This window comes from Triturus cristatus, chromosome 4_2 (assembly GCF_964204655.1).
Source record: "Triturus cristatus chromosome 4_2, aTriCri1.1, whole genome shotgun sequence".
NCBI lineage: Eukaryota > Metazoa > Chordata > Amphibia > Caudata > Salamandridae > Triturus > Triturus cristatus.
Window position 1 is genome coordinate 6018827 of NC_140586.1, and position 18667 is coordinate 6037493.

General features: G+C 46.2%; 1 pseudogene across 1 annotated transcript in view; it reads right to left on the bottom strand.

The window, feature by feature from the left end:
• Window positions 1–18667, bottom strand: part of LOC146832805 (uncharacterized) — a 1167931-nt pseudogene that overhangs the window by 300029 nt on the left and 849235 nt on the right. The gene's annotated exons all lie outside the window — the stretch shown is intronic.

The window sequence follows — 18667 nt, forward strand, 5'->3', positions numbered from 1 at the left end:
CATCTGGCGATTGAGTGCCGAAGAAGATCATTTCCGACTTTTCCGGATTGCATTTCAGCTGGCTGGATCTTAGCCATGCAAATACTTTGGAGAGGCAAGCTTTAATTGTGGATCCCTCAAAGCTTCTTTTGTCACAGGAGAAGAGGAGCTGAGTATCTTCAGCATATGAGATGATGACAGCTAAAGGAGACACGTAGAGATTGAATGAGGGCTCAGAATGGAGCCCTGAGGGGAACCGCTATTGCTGGGACTGCTTCTGCCTGGGGAGACTACCGCTCCCATACCGCCTTGCCCCTGCTGCACCTGCCGCCACCTGAAACGCGCCCGGAGGCGCTTAAATACAAACGCGGCTCCCACTTCGCGGGAACCGCTATTGCTGGGACTGCTGCTGCCTGCCTGGGGAGACTACCGCTCCTATACCGCCTTGCCCCTGCTGCACCTGCCGCCACCTGAAACGCGCCCGGAGGTGCTTAAATACAAACGCGGCTCCCGCTTCGCGGGAACCACTATTGCTGGGACTGCTGCTGCCTGCCTGGGGAGACTACCGCTCCCATACCGACTTGTCCCTGCTGCACCTGCCGCCACCTGAAACGCGCCCGGAGGCGCTTAAATACAAACGCGGCTCCCGCTTCGCGGGAACCGCGCGCGGGCGCGCAAAGCCCAGGCAAAGGGCGGGCCGTCTGAGGCCGTCCGAGGCCAGACGAGGCTGGGCTGGGCCACCTGATTAACGTCGTCAAATCTGTGTTCCAGTGGCACCTGAGGTAGGAGTGTTCAAGTTTGGCATCGTTTGTACACCCTCTCTTGCTGTAGCAGGTGTGTTTGTGGGCTATCAAGTACCCCTACAATGAACAAACGCAAAACTGGCGATAGGGTGGTCGGCACCTTGGACACATTCCTAAAAAGAGCAGAATCCGTCCTAATACACAAAATTGAGGCTACTGAAAGAAGACTTTCCCTAGATCCCAGGTGTTTAGGGGGGAGATCCCCGTTATGTACGCTCTCACATACTACTCGGTCTTCACCAGAAGCCGTTGCTCCGTCCACTGGTATTCCGTCAAGACCGCCTAGTCCAGACTTTACTAATTCTGTGCATCATTTGCCGCCTCCACCAAGCCCCCCGCGTCCCCCTACTGGAGTACCAACTAGGGGGATGAAAGTGGTGGTGAGTTCTAATAAAGCGGCACAGAAAAAAGTAAGGAAGGGGCCTAGCATCTTAAAACTCAAGCCTCTCTTTCCACCCACTGCCACGAAGGGGTCTTTGTTTTTGGTGACTCAAGCTCTGTATCCTCCGACAACCCTCCTAAAGCTACTACTGATTCCAATCATCTTGTGAGTGGGAATTACCCTTTCCTTGCTTTTAAGGAGCAATTAGCTGCTTTACTTGAACCATTCACCAAAAGACTGGATTCTGTTGATCATAGGCTAGCTAAGATTGAGGACGCCCTGGCAATGTGAGAAGTTGGCCTGATATATGATGTCACTAATTCTAGTGTACACCCTGTATCAGTCCAAACAAACCTTATGGTGATTGGTTGTAAAGTCAACCTTATAGACCAGCTATCCTAGTGGTAGCATGGACAAGAGCAGTCTTAGGCTAAACTCTGAATGGCATGTGAAGCCAGCTGTTATACCATATGTAACCCCTTGAATACCAAATGAAAGGACACCACAACAGATATATATAAAAATAGAATGTATTTATTCTAGTCAAAACCTCAGCACTCTTTATGAGATTCGAGGTAAGTACAACACAGTCTTATTTAAGCATACATTAAGTCACACAGGTAAGTAATACAGTTAGGCCCTAGGGGCCACGCAAACCATATACTAAGTAAGTGGTATAAGGACCACTGTCACGAACACAGGATAGGCCTAGGGAATTGCTGGGGCTACACTAAACTACCAACAGTTAGGAAGTGGGAGACCCACGGGATCCAGGTGCAGAGTGGAAACACTCACGCGTAATGCGTATAAGTCGATAGAATTACCAGCAGTTAGAAATAAGCAGTTTTAGGACACTTCTGGTATAGCTAGAAAGTCGAGACTCGGAAACTAGACCCTAGGATAGTCAATACCCTTGTGAGCACCGAAGTACCCAAGTTACCTAGCCCACGAACTGCGGGTGCATAGGTGTGAACTTGCGTCGGGATTTGTCGTGGACTTCTATGGATGCCTGAAGGAAAGTTGCTGACAGGCAGTCAGTGAAGAGTGTCCGGTGGATCCCAAGGTGGGGATCAAGAAGGAAGGAACCTGCAAGCAGAAGGGACAGAGTCTAGGTCACCAGCCAGGAGCCGGGAAGGAACCAGGCGATGTCGTGAAGATGCAGGTGAAGAGGTGAAGCTTGTTGCAGCAGCCACGGGTACCAGGAGACGTCGAGGACGACCAGGACCAGGAGGTGAGCTGTCCCACGAAGGCTCTTGCTGTCGGCGGCGTCGAAGTCGAGTCAGGACCCAACAAGCCTTGGCAAGCGGAACCCACGCAGGATGGAGGACTTGCTTCTGGTGCAGACCAGGAAGGTCTGGGGTGCTTCTCTTTCACAGAGGAGCGGGTGCCAGTCTAGAGGAGCCGGACCAGCAAGGTGAAATTAAAGGTTCGTCGTCACAGAGGTTACTAGCCAACGGGCCAGCAACCGGACAACACGTCGAGCAACACAGTTGCAGAAGGGCCCCACGCAGAACAGGTGAAGTGTGGGGAGCTGGTCTTCTTTGCAGATGGTGCTCGGGAGTGGGGCTTCTCAATTCCCCAAGCACAGCCTCGAGGGAGCCTCGGAAGTCGCGCTAGTCAGTTACTAGCCACTTTTCCCAAGTCGCCGGTCCCACGTCCCCGTCGCCTCCACGGGTCTCAGCTTCGCTGGAGATGTGGATCTGGTTCAGAGGTGTCTGGAAGTCTCGGCGCTGGTCAGTCTCTGCAGTCGTCCCTCGTAGGATTCAGTCGCAAAGCAAGCAGCGGTCGCTGGATGGTGCCTGGTTGCCCAGGGTGGTCACTCCTTGGCCACAAGGGAGATTTCTTCAGTCTTCTTCCGGAGGTCGAATGTCAAAGGTCCAGACTTTCTGTTCAAGTTCCAGATTCAGGTTAATCTAATTTAGCAGGGCCCAACTAGCTACTAATATACTGGGCTAGTGGGCTGGGCTACCTGCAAGGTCCCTCCTATGGGTGGGACCAGGAAGGGGAGTGGCTACACCCCCTTTCCTTTGTCCAGTTTCGCGCCAGAGCTGGGGCTGGAGTGCCCTAGCACCGGTTTGAACTGGACTATGCATGGAGCACCTTGTGTGCCCCAGGCATGTCTCATTCCTTTCAGCCCTCCCTGCCCCAATACACTAAAGTCTGTCTGGGGAGGTGCTAGCACCTCCCCAAGCAGGAAACCTATTGTCCAGGCCTCCCTGGCTGGGAGGGCTCCCAGCAGCAGGAGGTCAGACTCGTGTCTGTGGCAGCAGCATCCATTTTGTGATGCTGAGGCTTTGGTGAGAGTTAAACAGCAAAGTAGGATTTTAACATGTCTCTCCCTCTAGAAGGGAGGAATAATATCCTCATCACCAGAAATGGTATGGGGATATTATTCCAAAGTGTTAGACACCTTACACAACATGTTTTGATAAAGCCAAACTATAGTTACCATAACCGTTTAAGATTATAAGGCACTTTAAAAGTATATGGTAGGCTATATCATAGAACAGCTATAAGGACATGGTTCCCAAAGCTGCAGACAGGCTCAGGTCATGCTAGAGCACAATCTCACATGTTACCAAGCACTCTGCCTCCAGGATTGTTAAGGCCTGCCATAGGAGTGACTGATAGGTACACATGTGTCTATATATAAGGGTAGATATAGGTATACTACATCTAAGCAAGGGGTGATTACACGACCTTGCCCCAGCTGAGTGATCAGCCAGTTGTGTCTGATTGGAAGGCCAGACCAGGGGTGGCATAATACATGCTGCAGCCCCTGGGAGGCCTAGGGTACACCTATGCCCTGGGTACCTAGGGTACACTGTACAGGGTCCAATAAGGTGATCCCTACCAATTGGGTATGTACCTAGGGTACATGGAGTCCATTTTAAAGAGAGAGCAGACAGCCTGGGACCCTGAATGGCAGGATCTCAGGCCAACTAAGTCGAAAAACCAGCTAAACACTAGGCATAAAGTTGGGGGTAACCATTGTCAGATATCCACCTTCCTACAACCCCCCCCCCCCCCAAACGAAAGGAGATAAGGCTTTCCTTGACAAGGTAAGCCTCTATTGCCTAAGTGGCCATATAAGGAAGAACCAGCACTGGCATGGTTACCCCCTGTCTCATGGTCCACTAAGCAATCCATCACCCTAAAGGTATCATAGGGTCTCCACCATAGGGAATCTCTACCTTTGGTGTGTCTTTGCAAAGTAAAAGGCTGGTGTTGAGATGGAGTACTGAAGTGAGGGTCCTCAAAGTGAGGCCTCAGCTTCCTCCAATCATCCTCCACCATGGATGCCTTTCTTTCTTTAACTGAGTTGCACTGTGCTCTCAGGGTCAGCCTCTGGCTACCTAAAGCTGGAGGCTGGGTTCCTTTTGTGGGCTTACTGGAGGGACAGGTCAGGTTTGGGGCCCTAAGGTCCCATGTTTGCCTGTGCCCAACAGAATCCCTCTGGGGGAGGTCCCTAACTACCTGTAAAGGGGATCCCTCAGGAATGTCTTTAACCATCACCTGGCTAGGGCTACTAGCCAGGCAATCCTCACTCTTTTGATGGGGGGGTTCTTGTGGACAGGGGCCCTCTTGGGGTCCACTGGCCTCCCTGACCTCTGCAGCCCTGGGCTGACTGAGGCAGGGTAGAGAGAGGCAGGCTACCTGCACCAGACTGGGTCCCACCTTGGAAGGGTCCACTGACATCAGAGGCTCTGCCAGGCTAGGCCTGGCTACCTCTGGGGCAGTTCTTTCACAAGGGGTGAGGTCAGATCCCTGAGGAGGCTGACCTTTTCCTAATGTCTGGGGAGTGTGGAAATATGGATTTTTCTGATCAGTTATGTCCCCTATCTTGGACCCCAACGGTTTCATGTATGAATCACAAGTACATGTATGTTCCCTCCAGTTCCAGTTATGAAGACGCAAACCCATGTGCGTCCACCGTCAACATGTCCTCTTTCAGATCCGCCATGAATAGGCTGGATATTCCATTCCTAAGTATGAAAGGCCACCGGCTTTATATGGTTCACTTATGCCATTTTACAGTCCAGGCAAGTAGGCCCTGATTCTGTCATCAAGCTTTTCTTGCTTTCTGCCTCTGAAGCTCCAGTCTGAGCCCGCATCTGTGACCATGAACTTTGTCTCATTCCCTGCGCGGCTCACGAAGTCTGACATCAGCCTGTTGCCTGCCAAAAACTGTATTTCACCTTCGACATTATCTGCTCCGCTCCCTGCCCAATGCATTCCTGTCTAGTAGTTTAAGTAAACATTCTTCCAGCTACCGAGCAAAGACCCGGCTTCTCTGTCTTTATGCAAGTAATTCATAGCCTTATTATTATGGAAGATTTCTGCCCTCGCATCTAGTGTAGACACTTAGACGCTTGTACACGCACTAACAGTCAGTATAGTCAGTATAGAATAAGATTCTACTCTAAGAGACCTCTCTTTTGGATAACATAGTTCTTTAAACATAGGATGTTAGATATGATTTGGGATTAGGTTGACTTGACCCTCCAGACTTCTGTCGCCACATGTAGAGCTAAATGTCAAGTCCCCTTCACCCCCTAGTTGCACGTCAATCACACGTCATGCTGCTGCGCACGCATTTCTGCCAAGTAATTCTGCTAACGTTGCGAAATTCTTTCATGGAACCACCCTATTATGACATCACACTTAATGACGTTCTTTAGTCACACCCAGTTACACCTACTTTTGCTACGTATGTATGTCTTATCCACACTATCAATTGTTACGCCTCTTGCATTTGCTTCACTGTAATGCCTATTGTATAAAAGTGATTAATTATCAATAATGTATGTACTTCACTTCCTGAACCTTCGTGGTGATGGAACTTGGAGCAACCGATTCGAATCGTCCATTGGAATAAAGCCCATTCCGAACCTCTAATACCACGGATTCTGCCTCTTATTTACTGAGCTATTTTTATTATGTTTCTGTATCAAATTAAGTCCCGGTAATTAAATTATTTACCACATGAATGGCGCCCGAATAGGGACACTTTCTCATCTCACGCGCCGGCGGTGCGTTGCAGGCCCGGTCTCCTGCCACAGCTGGACGGACAACAACGCGTACCAGCAGGATTTCCTGTATCTCCCTCCGGTCAAGCGGGGGCGACTGAGGCTGCGATCAACACCCAGACGAGGCGGTGAGAAGTGCGAAGTATCCCGACCAGAGCCTAGCTGAGAGAGCAAGATCCGAGGTATACAGAGGCCCACCAGGTTTCCGAAGCTCAGAAGTGTCCGAAGTTTTCGAGTCGAGTCCAGTCCGGTCCAGTTCAGTTCCGCTCCGAGGCCTTCCGTTCCGAGCTACCCGGTGAGTACCATTACTGGAGAGGCGTTCTGACGTGCACATAGGTTGTGCCGGTCAAGACGGGTTTGGGTACACAAATCCGGTCTGCACTGTTTCAGCAGTGTATCTGTACTGTTTAGCAGTATATCTAGTATATCAAGTATATAAATTCAGAATAATCCAGATAATGCCGAGTATTATGTTTAGTGATTAAGTTTTCCTTAGATCGTCATCATCATTGTTTGCTCATTTAAATGTTAAATGTTAAATGTGTTAATACGTTCTGCATATTGTGGTATGAATGACTGTTCATTATTGTGTTTATTTGTATTAAGTTTGTTCAAGATCAAGTATCAGATCAGTTCTCAATATGCCGCTTTTTTCGAAATTAAGACAGATCACAACTAGAAAAGGGGTACTCGAAGAAGCTGTTCCTATTCCTCCTAGGGACACTCCAGGGTACTTCATGTATCATAAACACGGCTTAGACGCTATATTATTTCTTGATTTATGGGTAGACTACACCAAGGAATTACCAGAAAGTCAGAGGTGGCCCGCAGCTGGGACCTGGGATGCAGAGTGCATCATGAAAGTAGAGGAAGAGTTATGGAAAAGGAAAGTCAGACAGTCACAGAAAGACGCCGTTGAGTTATGGCGTAAAGAATCTCATAGACGTACAGAAAAAGCACTCCGACAGGAGGAGAAAAATAAGGAGAATTCAAATAGAGTCCGAGAAAATCTATTAATTGAAGAAGGTACACGAGTGAAATCAGAACAAGTAGACAGACAAAGAAATGCCCTTATGAATGGTATGTATCCCCTCCTGGCCGAGGGATTACCTAAGGCTACTCCGGAAATACCAAAAGACTTGCCACCCCCATTATTTCCAATAAAAGTACATCCTAAGGGGCATCCTAGAACCGCAGAAGATGTTTTTCTTTCCTCATATTTAGATGACGCAGCTCCCGAGTATGCTAACCCCGCCCTACATAGACCGTCGGCCGGGGAGGTTCAACGCCAAGATCCTGTATCTGTATCTCTACAACAACAAATCCTGACACAAGTTCCGGCAAGCACATCTGTTTCCACATCTGTTCCTACAGCTACTTCTATAGCTGTGTCCACACCTATAGTTGCTGTATCACGTTCAACGAATCCTTTCACGCCCGATACCCCAGACGGGGCTACGGGAGGTGCTACCAACATTTTTTCTACGCCACCCAGAGTAAATAAACTTACCTTTCAAGAATCAGCACATCCACGTACCCCCAAACTCATAAATGCCCGCACGCTTAAGGAACTTCTTATAGATTGTAGATATGACCCTGTGCCCGGCAAAGAGGATGAAATGATCATGGCATCATTACGTATCAGACGAGCCGCGGTGTATTTAGGGAAGTTACAAGGAATGACTATGCATCTAGATAATATATACCATTTTGTCCAAACAGGGCGAGATTCTGAATGTATTAACAGAGCTATGGAATACCAGAAAGTGGAGATACAGGGGGAACTGTTACGTTTCCTCATAAATTGTGTGATCAGAAATCAAGACCGACCGGGGGTAGACCCGGAAGCAATGCAAACTCTTACCAGATGGAGCCAGAATATATCAGAAGGGAGACATGATAAGCAAAATTGTATAATAGCCATGTGCCGAAAGATCCGTAAAGAAATAGAACACCTACACGAAGAGAGATTAGCGGTAGACCAGTTCGAACAAAACGAGGAGGAGGAAGGATCAGGACTGTCCACAGGACAGTCAGAAACCATAGCCTATGTAGGTAGAGGAAGATCTTGTAATAGTACTAGATGTTTTATTGACCCGATACGTCCGATATGTCCAGATAATAACAGGAATTTCCAAACACCTATAATAAATATAAGGTCCCCCGAGCATTCGTTCCAAGCCGCTGACAAATTACTCCGAGAACGAAGGGGTTATCATTTTCTCGATTCTATGGATGAACAAGAATTAGCCAGGTCAGCCGTTCATTGGGTTGACAGTCCCGGAAAGTATGATGATGATACAGTAGCACACACATTTTTGAATCTCACCCCAGATGAACAGCGTTTAGCTGGGATTTATATGATTCAACAACTTCTTATACTATATAAAAGCCAACATTCAGATCCTGGTCCCTTACCTGATATATTGACTGAATTACTCACGAATAGATGGAGAGGTTCAGGTACTAAGCTAATTAAAGAAATACTAGAATCAAGAAAGCAGTACATTCTTTTTGTATGCCCAGAACGTGTCTCACTGCCCATCAAGGAAAGAACGACGTATTACATGGACAGACAGAATCCCTTACGAGAAGTACACCCAATAAAGGGCGAGGACAATCAGTTTAAACGTGTATTTGTATATACGCCCATATCGAAAATAGAATTGTTAGAAATGAAGAAAGTGGTACCCAGTCATGACAAAGACCAAGCGGGTTTCCACCGAGAAATTAAAGACATGTTACTCATGGGAGAGTATACCTATCCCGACATTATGACAATATTAAAGGTATTGATGCCTGCTGGCATTTATGAAAAACTCAAGGAAAAAGAGTGGGAGGTGGGAGACCAAAAGATAGACTGGACAGCATTAGAAAATGAAGAAAAGGCCCGAGGTCCAGGTTCGGGGCTTGGGGATAAAACTAAAGCACTCCCAGGTTTACTAGTACAGGTACTGCCACGTTTATTAACTACGAAAAAGGAAGACTGGGGTGCAATCTCAGCCTGTAAACAAAAGCAAGATGAAGACACTAGTGATTTTTATGCCCGATTTGAAAAATGTTTTGGCATAAATAGTGGCATAAAAGCAAGTAGCGAATCATACCCACATCTGTTTGTGACAAAATTAGTTGAAAATTCCTTACCCCAAGTGAAGAATAGAGTATTAAAATTCGAGAGTACCTGGCAAGGTAACACCCCATCACAAATGTTACAAATGTTACAGTATCATCACAATAGAATCAGAGAGGAACAAGAACATGAACAAAGACGCATGAAAGACACGAAAATGAAAATGCTAGTCTCCCAGACAGTTCCAGCTGAAGGACATAAAAAGGGTACGACACATTCCGGTGATTCAGCAGGACCTGTAAAAGGGACATGCAACTATTGTAAACAACCAGGTCATTATATACACGATTGCCCAGTCCTGAAGCGTAATATCGCCACGGGTATTACAAAAGAAAGACCACGGCCACCTAGACAGGATCAGAATGAACAAGGAGCCCCGCAGCATGCACAGTCCATGCCAGCTCCACAACAGTCTATACAGTTTGTGCCAGCTGCACCAGCGCTGCCTGTTGCTGCCACACAAACCACGACACGACAGCTGTACCAGACCGCACAGTACGACTATCCTGATTATCAACGATACGCATGAACCAGCCTAGAGAGGGAAGTTGACTTACCCCTTATCGAGGTCCCAGTAGACCAAGAAGGACCTTATGTACATAGTGAATTATTAGGCCAAGATAGAAAAATTTTAATTGATACAGGGGCAAGTCGAACAACCATAAAACGTAGTGAAGTTCCAGGGGCACCCCTCTCAGGCTCACAGAATATTTCCCTTGGTTTTTCAGGAAAACCTATTGTTAATGAAGTATCACAGCCTCTTCCACTTACGATAGGACCTTTGACCAGAACTACAGATTTATTGCTTACTAAATCATGTCCAGAAAACTTGTTAGGTATAAAAACACTGAAAGCTCTAGGAGCTATAATATGTTGTTCTCCGGAAGGAGTAAGATTGTTTTTACGTGATTTCAAAGGTCACTATGTGTCTAGAGACATGGATCCCCGACTGCAGACTTTACCTACACATCTATGGGCACAAGGCCCTACTGATGTTGGTTGCATGAATATTACACCATATCGAGTTACACTAAAGGCAGGAGTGGTACTACCACGAATGCGACAATACAAGTTACCACCAGATGCTGTAGTGGCTTTACTACAAATCATTGACGAGCTCATTGCCCAAGGAGTGGTTGTGGAAACAGACTCCAATGTATGTAATTCACCGATAATTCCGATTCTTAAACGAACAGATCCGAAGGCCCCGCCAGTATATCGATTGGTTATTGATCTGCGCGAATTAAACAAGTGCATTGTGCCACAATTCCCTGTGGTCCCAGATATCTCGTCATTACTGACAGCTATTGATTCTGAAGCAACATTCTTTACTGTAATTGATCTCAAGAATGCCTTTTTCAGCGTCCCTATAGATCCGGAAAGCCAATACTTGTTCGGATTTAGTTTAAATGGACGTAGCTTTAAATTCTCACGCGCACCTCAAGGATTTACAGAAAGCCCCAGCATCTATAGCCAAGCACTGAAACGAGAACTCGACAGTATCCACATGCCAGTAAACACTGCCCTGCTTCAATATGTCGATGATCTGCTGATCACCGCTAGAAGCGAACCTGAATGTGAAAAAGCGTCACTGACAGTTTTACAATTTCTAGCCGAAAAGGGGCACAAGGTGTCCCCTTCTAAGCTGCAATTCTGTGTCCAGCGAGTTGTTTATCTTGGACACTCGCTGTCCAAGGAGGGAAGGCAGCTTACACCCGACCGCATTCAGTTAATAGCTAACATGCCGATACCCAAGACACAAAAGGAGGTGCGGGCTTTCATAGGCCTCACTTCATATTGTAGGCAGTGGATCCCTCAGTATGCATTTCTAGCAAAACCACTCATTCAATTGACAACACAGGAGGCAGCCACATCGACTGTTCTCCCTTGGACTCAGGAACATACACAAGCTTTTGAAAGCTTAAAGAAAGCTTTATGTCAAGCACCGGTTTTAGCAACACCATGTTACAATAAACAGTTTACACTTTTTGTTACAGAACGCGAAGGTACTGCCTTGTCAGTACTCACACAGGAACAGGCAGGATCCCACAAACCATGTGCTTATTTTTCTAGTACATTAGATCCCGTAGCTCAGGCTTTGCCTGCATGCCTAAAATCAGTGGCAGCAACAGCTTTAGCAATCAGACAAAGCGATGCCATAGTGTTAGGACATCCATTGACAGTTCAAGTACCACATGCAGTAGAGGTTCTCGTGAATCGAACACAAACACAACACTTGACTATAGCGCGACTTACAGGGTATGAATTAACATTGTTCCAACCACATATAGAAATCAGACGTTGTAACACATTGAATCCTGCCACACTTTTACCCGTAATCGGAACAGACCCACTAGCTCATGACTGTATTGAAGTTATTACAATCACGACGAAACCCAGACAAGACTTGACAGATGTCCCATTGTCAGACCCAGACCTGACGTTGTATGTAGATGGTTCATGTATGAGAACAAGTACAGGAGAGTTAGTGGCCGCTTACGCAGTCACAACAGACACTGAAGTCATCGAAACAAATTGCATAAATACCTTGTCAGCTCAAGCCGCAGAGCTCATCGCTCTGACACAAGCCTGTATTCAAGCCACAAATAAAAAAGTCAACATATACACTGATTCACGTTATGCATTCGGAGTTGTACATGACTTCGGCGTGCTGTGGCGAGAGAGAGGTTATTTAACTTCTCACGGTGCCCACATTCAGCACGGACCCCTCATTCATGCCTTATTAGATGCAATACATCTACCCACTGCAATATCAATTATGAAATGTAAAGCTCATACGAAAGTTATTGATATCATTTCTCAAGGCAATGATCTAGCTGACAGAACAGCTAAACAGACTGCTCAAACTCAAACATTCGACATGACAAAGACAATAGTCCCGACGCCAACACATTGTATGACGGTTAAAGATCCTACTCTTGACGTAATTGACATACAGACGCATGCTACACCAGACGAAATAAAGAAATGGACTGAATTAGGAGGGATCCAAACGGATCAAGGATGGATGACGAAGGAAAAATCTGTGTGGTTCCTTCCTGATTCAATGGTCCAAGTCATTATTAACACTATACATAGTCCAGCACATCTAGGAGAAAAAGCTATGCTAGACAGCATTCAACACATTTGGTTCAACAAACATTTACGAGCAGCAGCTAAACAAAAAGTCCGAACCTGTATGATCTGTTGTCAGTTTAACCCAGGAAAAAGCGTTCCCGTAGAACAGGGTGGATTTCAGCCTCCTGATCACCCTTTTGAAGTCCTCCAGATGGATTATATCCAGATGGAACGATGTCGAGGATTCAAATATGTTCTCGTAGTTGTCTGTGCTCTTTCCCGTTGGACAGAGGCATACCCGGTTTCAGATTACACTGCCCCGACTACTGCCAAACAGTTGGTTCGAGAATTCTTCCCACGATACGGTTTACCACGTGTTGTCTACTCAGATAACGGCCAGCCGTTCTCATCCGAACTAATGAAACACGTTTCACTTTTGTTAGGCTATCAGTGGAAATTCCACTGTGTCCGACACCCCAAGGCAGCAGGTCTCGTAGAAAGACATAATCAGATCCTGAAAATCAGATTGTCCAAAATATGCAGAGAGAAAGGTGTCGACTGGGTAGTAGCGTTACCAGTTGCACTCTTTTATATGAGAATGGTAGCACACTCTCGAACAGGGCTATCCCCGTATGAGGTGATCTTTGGCAGACCACCAAATATGTGGGGGACGCCTATACCACGAAAAATAACTGATATTGACTGTAATATGCTGACAGATTATTTGGCTTCCTTGATGTCTGCACTACAATCTTGTCGTTCACAGGTAGCTGCAGCCTTTCCCGACAACACTGAGGTGAAACCCCATGATATAATTCCGGGGGACCTGGTCCTCGTGAGGAACTTTGATCAAAAGACTCAGCTGGATCCTAGGTGGAAGTCACCGCAACTGGTCTTGCTCACCACAAGGACAGCCGTGAAGATCGAAGGCAAAAAAGGCTGGATACATTCAAGTCATATCAAGAAATTTCATGGACTACCATCGGATGTAAATACCACACCTCGTGTGTCTTCACCCATTGACTCAAAACTTCCTTTTGTTGAATCAAGTAGTCACGAACAATATAAACTAAAACTCAGATCTAACCAGTCGGGAAATTTGATTGTTTAAGTCCTCTCCAAGGTGAAGCGGTTGAATTTGTCTCTGACATGTATCCCTTAGATCTGAATCGAGAAAACACCCGAAAAATGTTGAAACGACATGCATACTGTAAATCACTGCGTAGTCATTGCACAGTGACGTTATTAATTTTGTTTTTCTTAAGTCTTTTAATAATTACTGCAAGTATATTGTTGCACACATATTATCCTATTTCTAGACATGTTTATAATATTACTGCTGAACATTCTTTCAGTAAATTACCTCCGCTTGAGTTGTCTTATAGATTTGCGCTGCGCAATAACACGTTTATTAGTATGTTACATCATTCCCATCAGGTTAGCAATGCTACAAATTGTTGGATATGTGGCCGACTCCCTCCCTATCAGAATTATAAAGGAATTCTACCTCTCTTTCCATACCCGTTCACACACAACGGCTCCTGTGGAGCATGGTTTAGTTTAATTAATTCCCTAGATTCGAATTCTGCAGTTTATCAAGATAACTGGGTATGGGGAAATTTGAACTTAGTTTTACTTAAAGTCTGCTACCCTAACAAGGAGGGACTTCCCAAGAGAACAGGAACTGATCTAGAAAATGAAGTGTATGGATTAGGTAATTTTACGCTTAATCTTATGATCCTAAATGTCGAATCCGAAGCTACTCCAATTTTGCCCGCCATGTCAGTATTTCCAGTAAAAGGTGAATTATGTGTAAGAAAGAATGGTTCCATACATATGGGCCATAGTAGATGCACCACTGTAATAGAATTTAGTGATCAAGGCAAGTCTACATTTAGAGCTTCCCGCCATTCCTATTTTATATGTGGTCAGACGGCATATGTACGTTTGCCTCTAGATTGGGATGGTACCTGCTACATCGGATTTCTTTTGCCACCTGTTTTCCTAGCTCCTCCTGATTATCACAGAAATACTCATTTAGTACACAATAGAGAAAGGAGAGATCTCCCAATTGTCGATTACACTGAAACAGCATGGGAAAAATACACAGATTTCAATAAAGGTCTCTTTCCCTATATAGGTACCGTTACTAATAGTAAGCTGATACGTAGATTAACTAGAACCCTTGAAGCAGTAGTGAATGAAACTATTTCCGCCTTAGGCAATTTAACAGAAGAACAGTCTGCTATGCGGATTGTTGTGCTTCAAAATCGTCTTGTCCTTGACGTCATCCTGGCCGATAGGGGCGGAGCTTGTAGGGTCATCGGATCAAGTTGTTGCATTTTCATACCAGAAAATTCGCCATCTGTATATAAAGCCATAACCCGCCTTCATAAGATTGTAAGCCAGATACACCAGAATCCAGGCACCTGGACTTGGTCCGGTTGGTTTTGGAGTGTATTATCTACCTTTGGATGGAAGGTCCTATCCTTCCTAGGTATTGGCTTTCTCATACTATTCAGTTGCTGTCTATGCCTACAATGTGGACCAGCGATTTGTGGTCTGTGTGCCACATCGTGTATTCCATCACCAAGATTTCATTCGTCCCAGAAGAAGAAAGAAGAACAAATGATGCTATATGAACAGATCAATGGATTGATGAAGATTGATATCTCTTGACGGGCAAGTAGGGGACAAGGAGGGAATGTGGAAATATGGATTTTTCTGATCAGTTATGTCCCCTATCTTGGACCCCAACGGTTTCATGTATGAATCACAAGTACATGTATGTTCCCTCCAGTTCCAGTTATGAAGACGCAAACCCATGTGCGTCCACCGTCAACATGTCCTCTTTCAGATCCGCCATGAATAGGCTGGATATTCCATTCCTAAGTATGAAAGGCCACCGGCTTTATATGGTTCACTTATGCCATTTTACAGTCCAGGCAAGTAGGCCCTGATTCTGTCATCAAGCTTTTCTTGCTTTCTGCCTCTGAAGCTCCAGTCTGAGCCCGCATCTGTGACCATGAACTTTGTCTCATTCCCTGCGCGGCTCACGAAGTCTGACATCAGCCTGTTGCCTGCCAAAAACTGTATTTCACCTTCGACATTATCTGCTCCGCTCCCTGCCCAATGCATTCCTGTCTAGTAGTTTAAGTAAACATTCTTCCAGCTACCGAGCAAAGACCCGGCTTCTCTGTCTTTATGCAAGTAATTCATAGCCTTATTATTATGGAAGATTTCTGCCCTCGCATCTAGTGTAGACACTTAGACGCTTGTACACGCACTAACAGTCAGTATAGTCAGTATAGAATAAGATTCTACTCTAAGAGACCTCTCTTTTGGATAACATAGTTCTTTAAACATAGGATGTTAGATATGATTTGGGATTAGGTTGACTTGACCCTCCAGACTTCTGTCGCCACATGTAGAGTTAAATGTCAAGTCCCCTTCACCCCCTAGTTGCACGTCAATCACACGTCATGCTGCTGCGCACGCATTTCTGCCAAGTAATTCTGCTAACGTTGCGAAATTCTTTCATGGAACCACCCTATTATGACATCACACTTAATGACGTTCTTTAGTCACACCCAGTTACACCTACTTTTGCTACGTATGTATGTCTTATCCACACTATCAATTGTTACGCCTCTTGCATTTGCTTCACTGTAATGCCTATTGTATAAAAGTGATTAATTATCAATAATGTATGTACTTCACTTCCTGAACCTTCGTGGTGATGGAACTTGGAGCAACCGATTCGAATCGTCCATTGGAATAAAGCCCATTCCGAACCTCTAATACCACGGATTCTGCCTCTTATTTACTGAGCTATTTTTATTATGTTTCTGTATCAAATTAAGTCCCGGTAATTAAATTATTTACCACAGGAGAGGGAGACTTTTCTTCCTCCCCACTACTCTCTGTTTGTGTGGAGTGATCCATAGTTTCAGGCTTCACTACACCTGTCATGCCCCGCGGTCATGTCCCAGAGTGCAGAGAGTATTTAAGGGGCGAAGGGCGTGCAAACGCTGCTTAGCGTTCTTGCACTTAGCCCCATTTCCGTCCCGTAGGTGTTTGCCTGACTTCCGGTTGACGGGCGTTTCCTGTTTCCTGTTTTCGTGTCGCGGACGAGTTGCAGCGGACGAGTCCCGGCTTCTGTGTTGTTCCCGGTGAAGCGTGGCGCTGGCGTTGTTGTGTCCACAGAAGCGGCAGCGCTAGTTGCGCAATTTTCCTCTGGTTGGTGTGGCGGCATTCGAGTATTTCCCAAGTAAGGTTTACCTGTTGGTATGTAGTTCGTGGGTCCCCATTCCACTCGCTGCTCCTCTCGGTGGAACCAGATGTTGGTATTTAGTTCGTGGGTCCTCATTCCACTCGCTGCTCCTCTCGGTGGAACCAGATACTAACTCGAGCCTTAACAGGCTTATGTTTTTACGTGTGCAGCCTGCGACTCCAGGTCTTTTGTCTTGTTGGAGTCTTACTTTTGGTTCTTATTACTAATCCTTACTTCACTTGCTTTTGCCAAGAATAAGGCATCTCCATATTGTATCCCTACCCTACGTTCTCTTGAACGCGTGTCAGGTGGTGATTACTGGCGAGGACCATTGAGCATTGGGTTAGCTTTCCCATATTTCTACATAAGAAGCACGGTACCTGTCATTCTTAATTCCTAAAAGAATGTGTGGAATATTAGCCCTCTTTTGTTTGTGATCCATACCTATCTGTTTCCTGCAGCCCTAAAGGTGACTACTCACGCATAGAGAGTTGTAGAAGAAGACGATTGCTGAGACTCCCATCTATTACACTTATATACAATCGGGGTGAGCCAGCTACCTTCACTGTGTAGGATTGTACTCTGAGGGAGATTAAGTATTACACTTGGGACTCATCAAACGTTTTCTTATAGAGTGATACACAGATATTCACGCAGACTGTTACCAGAGCGGCTAACGATAACCTTGGTAGGTTCCTTGTGCTTGAAGATTAGAAAAGTCAAGGGTAGTGGTACATTGATATTCCTTAATCCAACTTTGTGTTACAGCTGGGAGGCCCTGCCGTTTCTCCTGCCAGGATCCATCAAGCAAGACCTACCTGTCTCCCCACCTATCCTTGTTTTGTTTCCCTGTTTTCCCCCAGCGGGTTCTCCGAACTCTAGAGTCTGATAGAGTCGGAGGTACGTCGGGGACGACTGCGGACTTTTCTCCAAGGTTCCAGACGCTCCTGCAGAACATCCTCCGCGATCATTACAACACCTATGTCAGTCTGAGTATGGACTGAGACCATTACAGTCCTGCCAACCTTTTCAGGGAGGCACTCAGTTTGGGTTTGAGCTGTGACTGTCACAGCTCTGCCAATCTCTACAGGGAAGTCTGTCTTAGCCTGGGCTGTGGCTACCACTGTCCTTCCAACCTTTTCAGGGAGGAAATCTACTTGGACTGGGGTTGTGGCTGGCACAACCCCACTACCCTTTTGTGAAAGGCCTACCATTTTAGAATGGGTGTCTTGTTCAACTCCAGCCCAAGCTGAGAGTTCTAAGTCATTCCCCAGTAAGCAGTCTACAGGCAAGGTTGGGGACACTGCCACCCTTTTAGGGCCAGTGACACCTCCCCAGCTGAGACATACCTCTGCCATGGGACGACTGTTCTGTTTGCCATCAATGTTAGTTACCTGGTATGAGAAACCAGGCAAAAGCTGCTCAGAGGGAACTAGCCTATGGGCCACCATAGTGATGCTAGCTCCAGTGTCTCTGTAGGCCTCAGCTTTTCTACCATTGATGTAGGGCTCCTGTCTGTACCTACCCAAAGTGTTGGGACAGGCAGTGAAGTCGGCAAACCCCATGCCACCATCACAGACAAGAGTAGCTGCTGTAGGGGAATTGGCTAAGCTAGGGTCCCCCTGTGTTCCCCAAGAAAACCCAACCAAATTTTTGGGGGCACTCCCACCACCTGGGGGATTACTGCTGACAGTAATAGGTGGTGTTACAGGAGTAATTGGAGGAACAGTTTTGTTTTTAGCCTTTGGGCAACTGCTGTCAGTTTTCCAATGCCCAGGAATTTTACATTCATGGCAGTAAAGCTTTTTAACTGTGGTAGAGGAGGGAGCTTGGGACCCACCACCCTGTGTGGAGTTTTGGGGCCCTGAGGAAGATTTCTCTTTTGTGTTATCCCCACCCTTCTCTTGAGGCTTGGTGGTATCTTTCTTTTGGTCACCACCCTGATTTTTAGGCCTAATCCCGGTCCTGACCCATTTATCTGCCCTCTTTCCC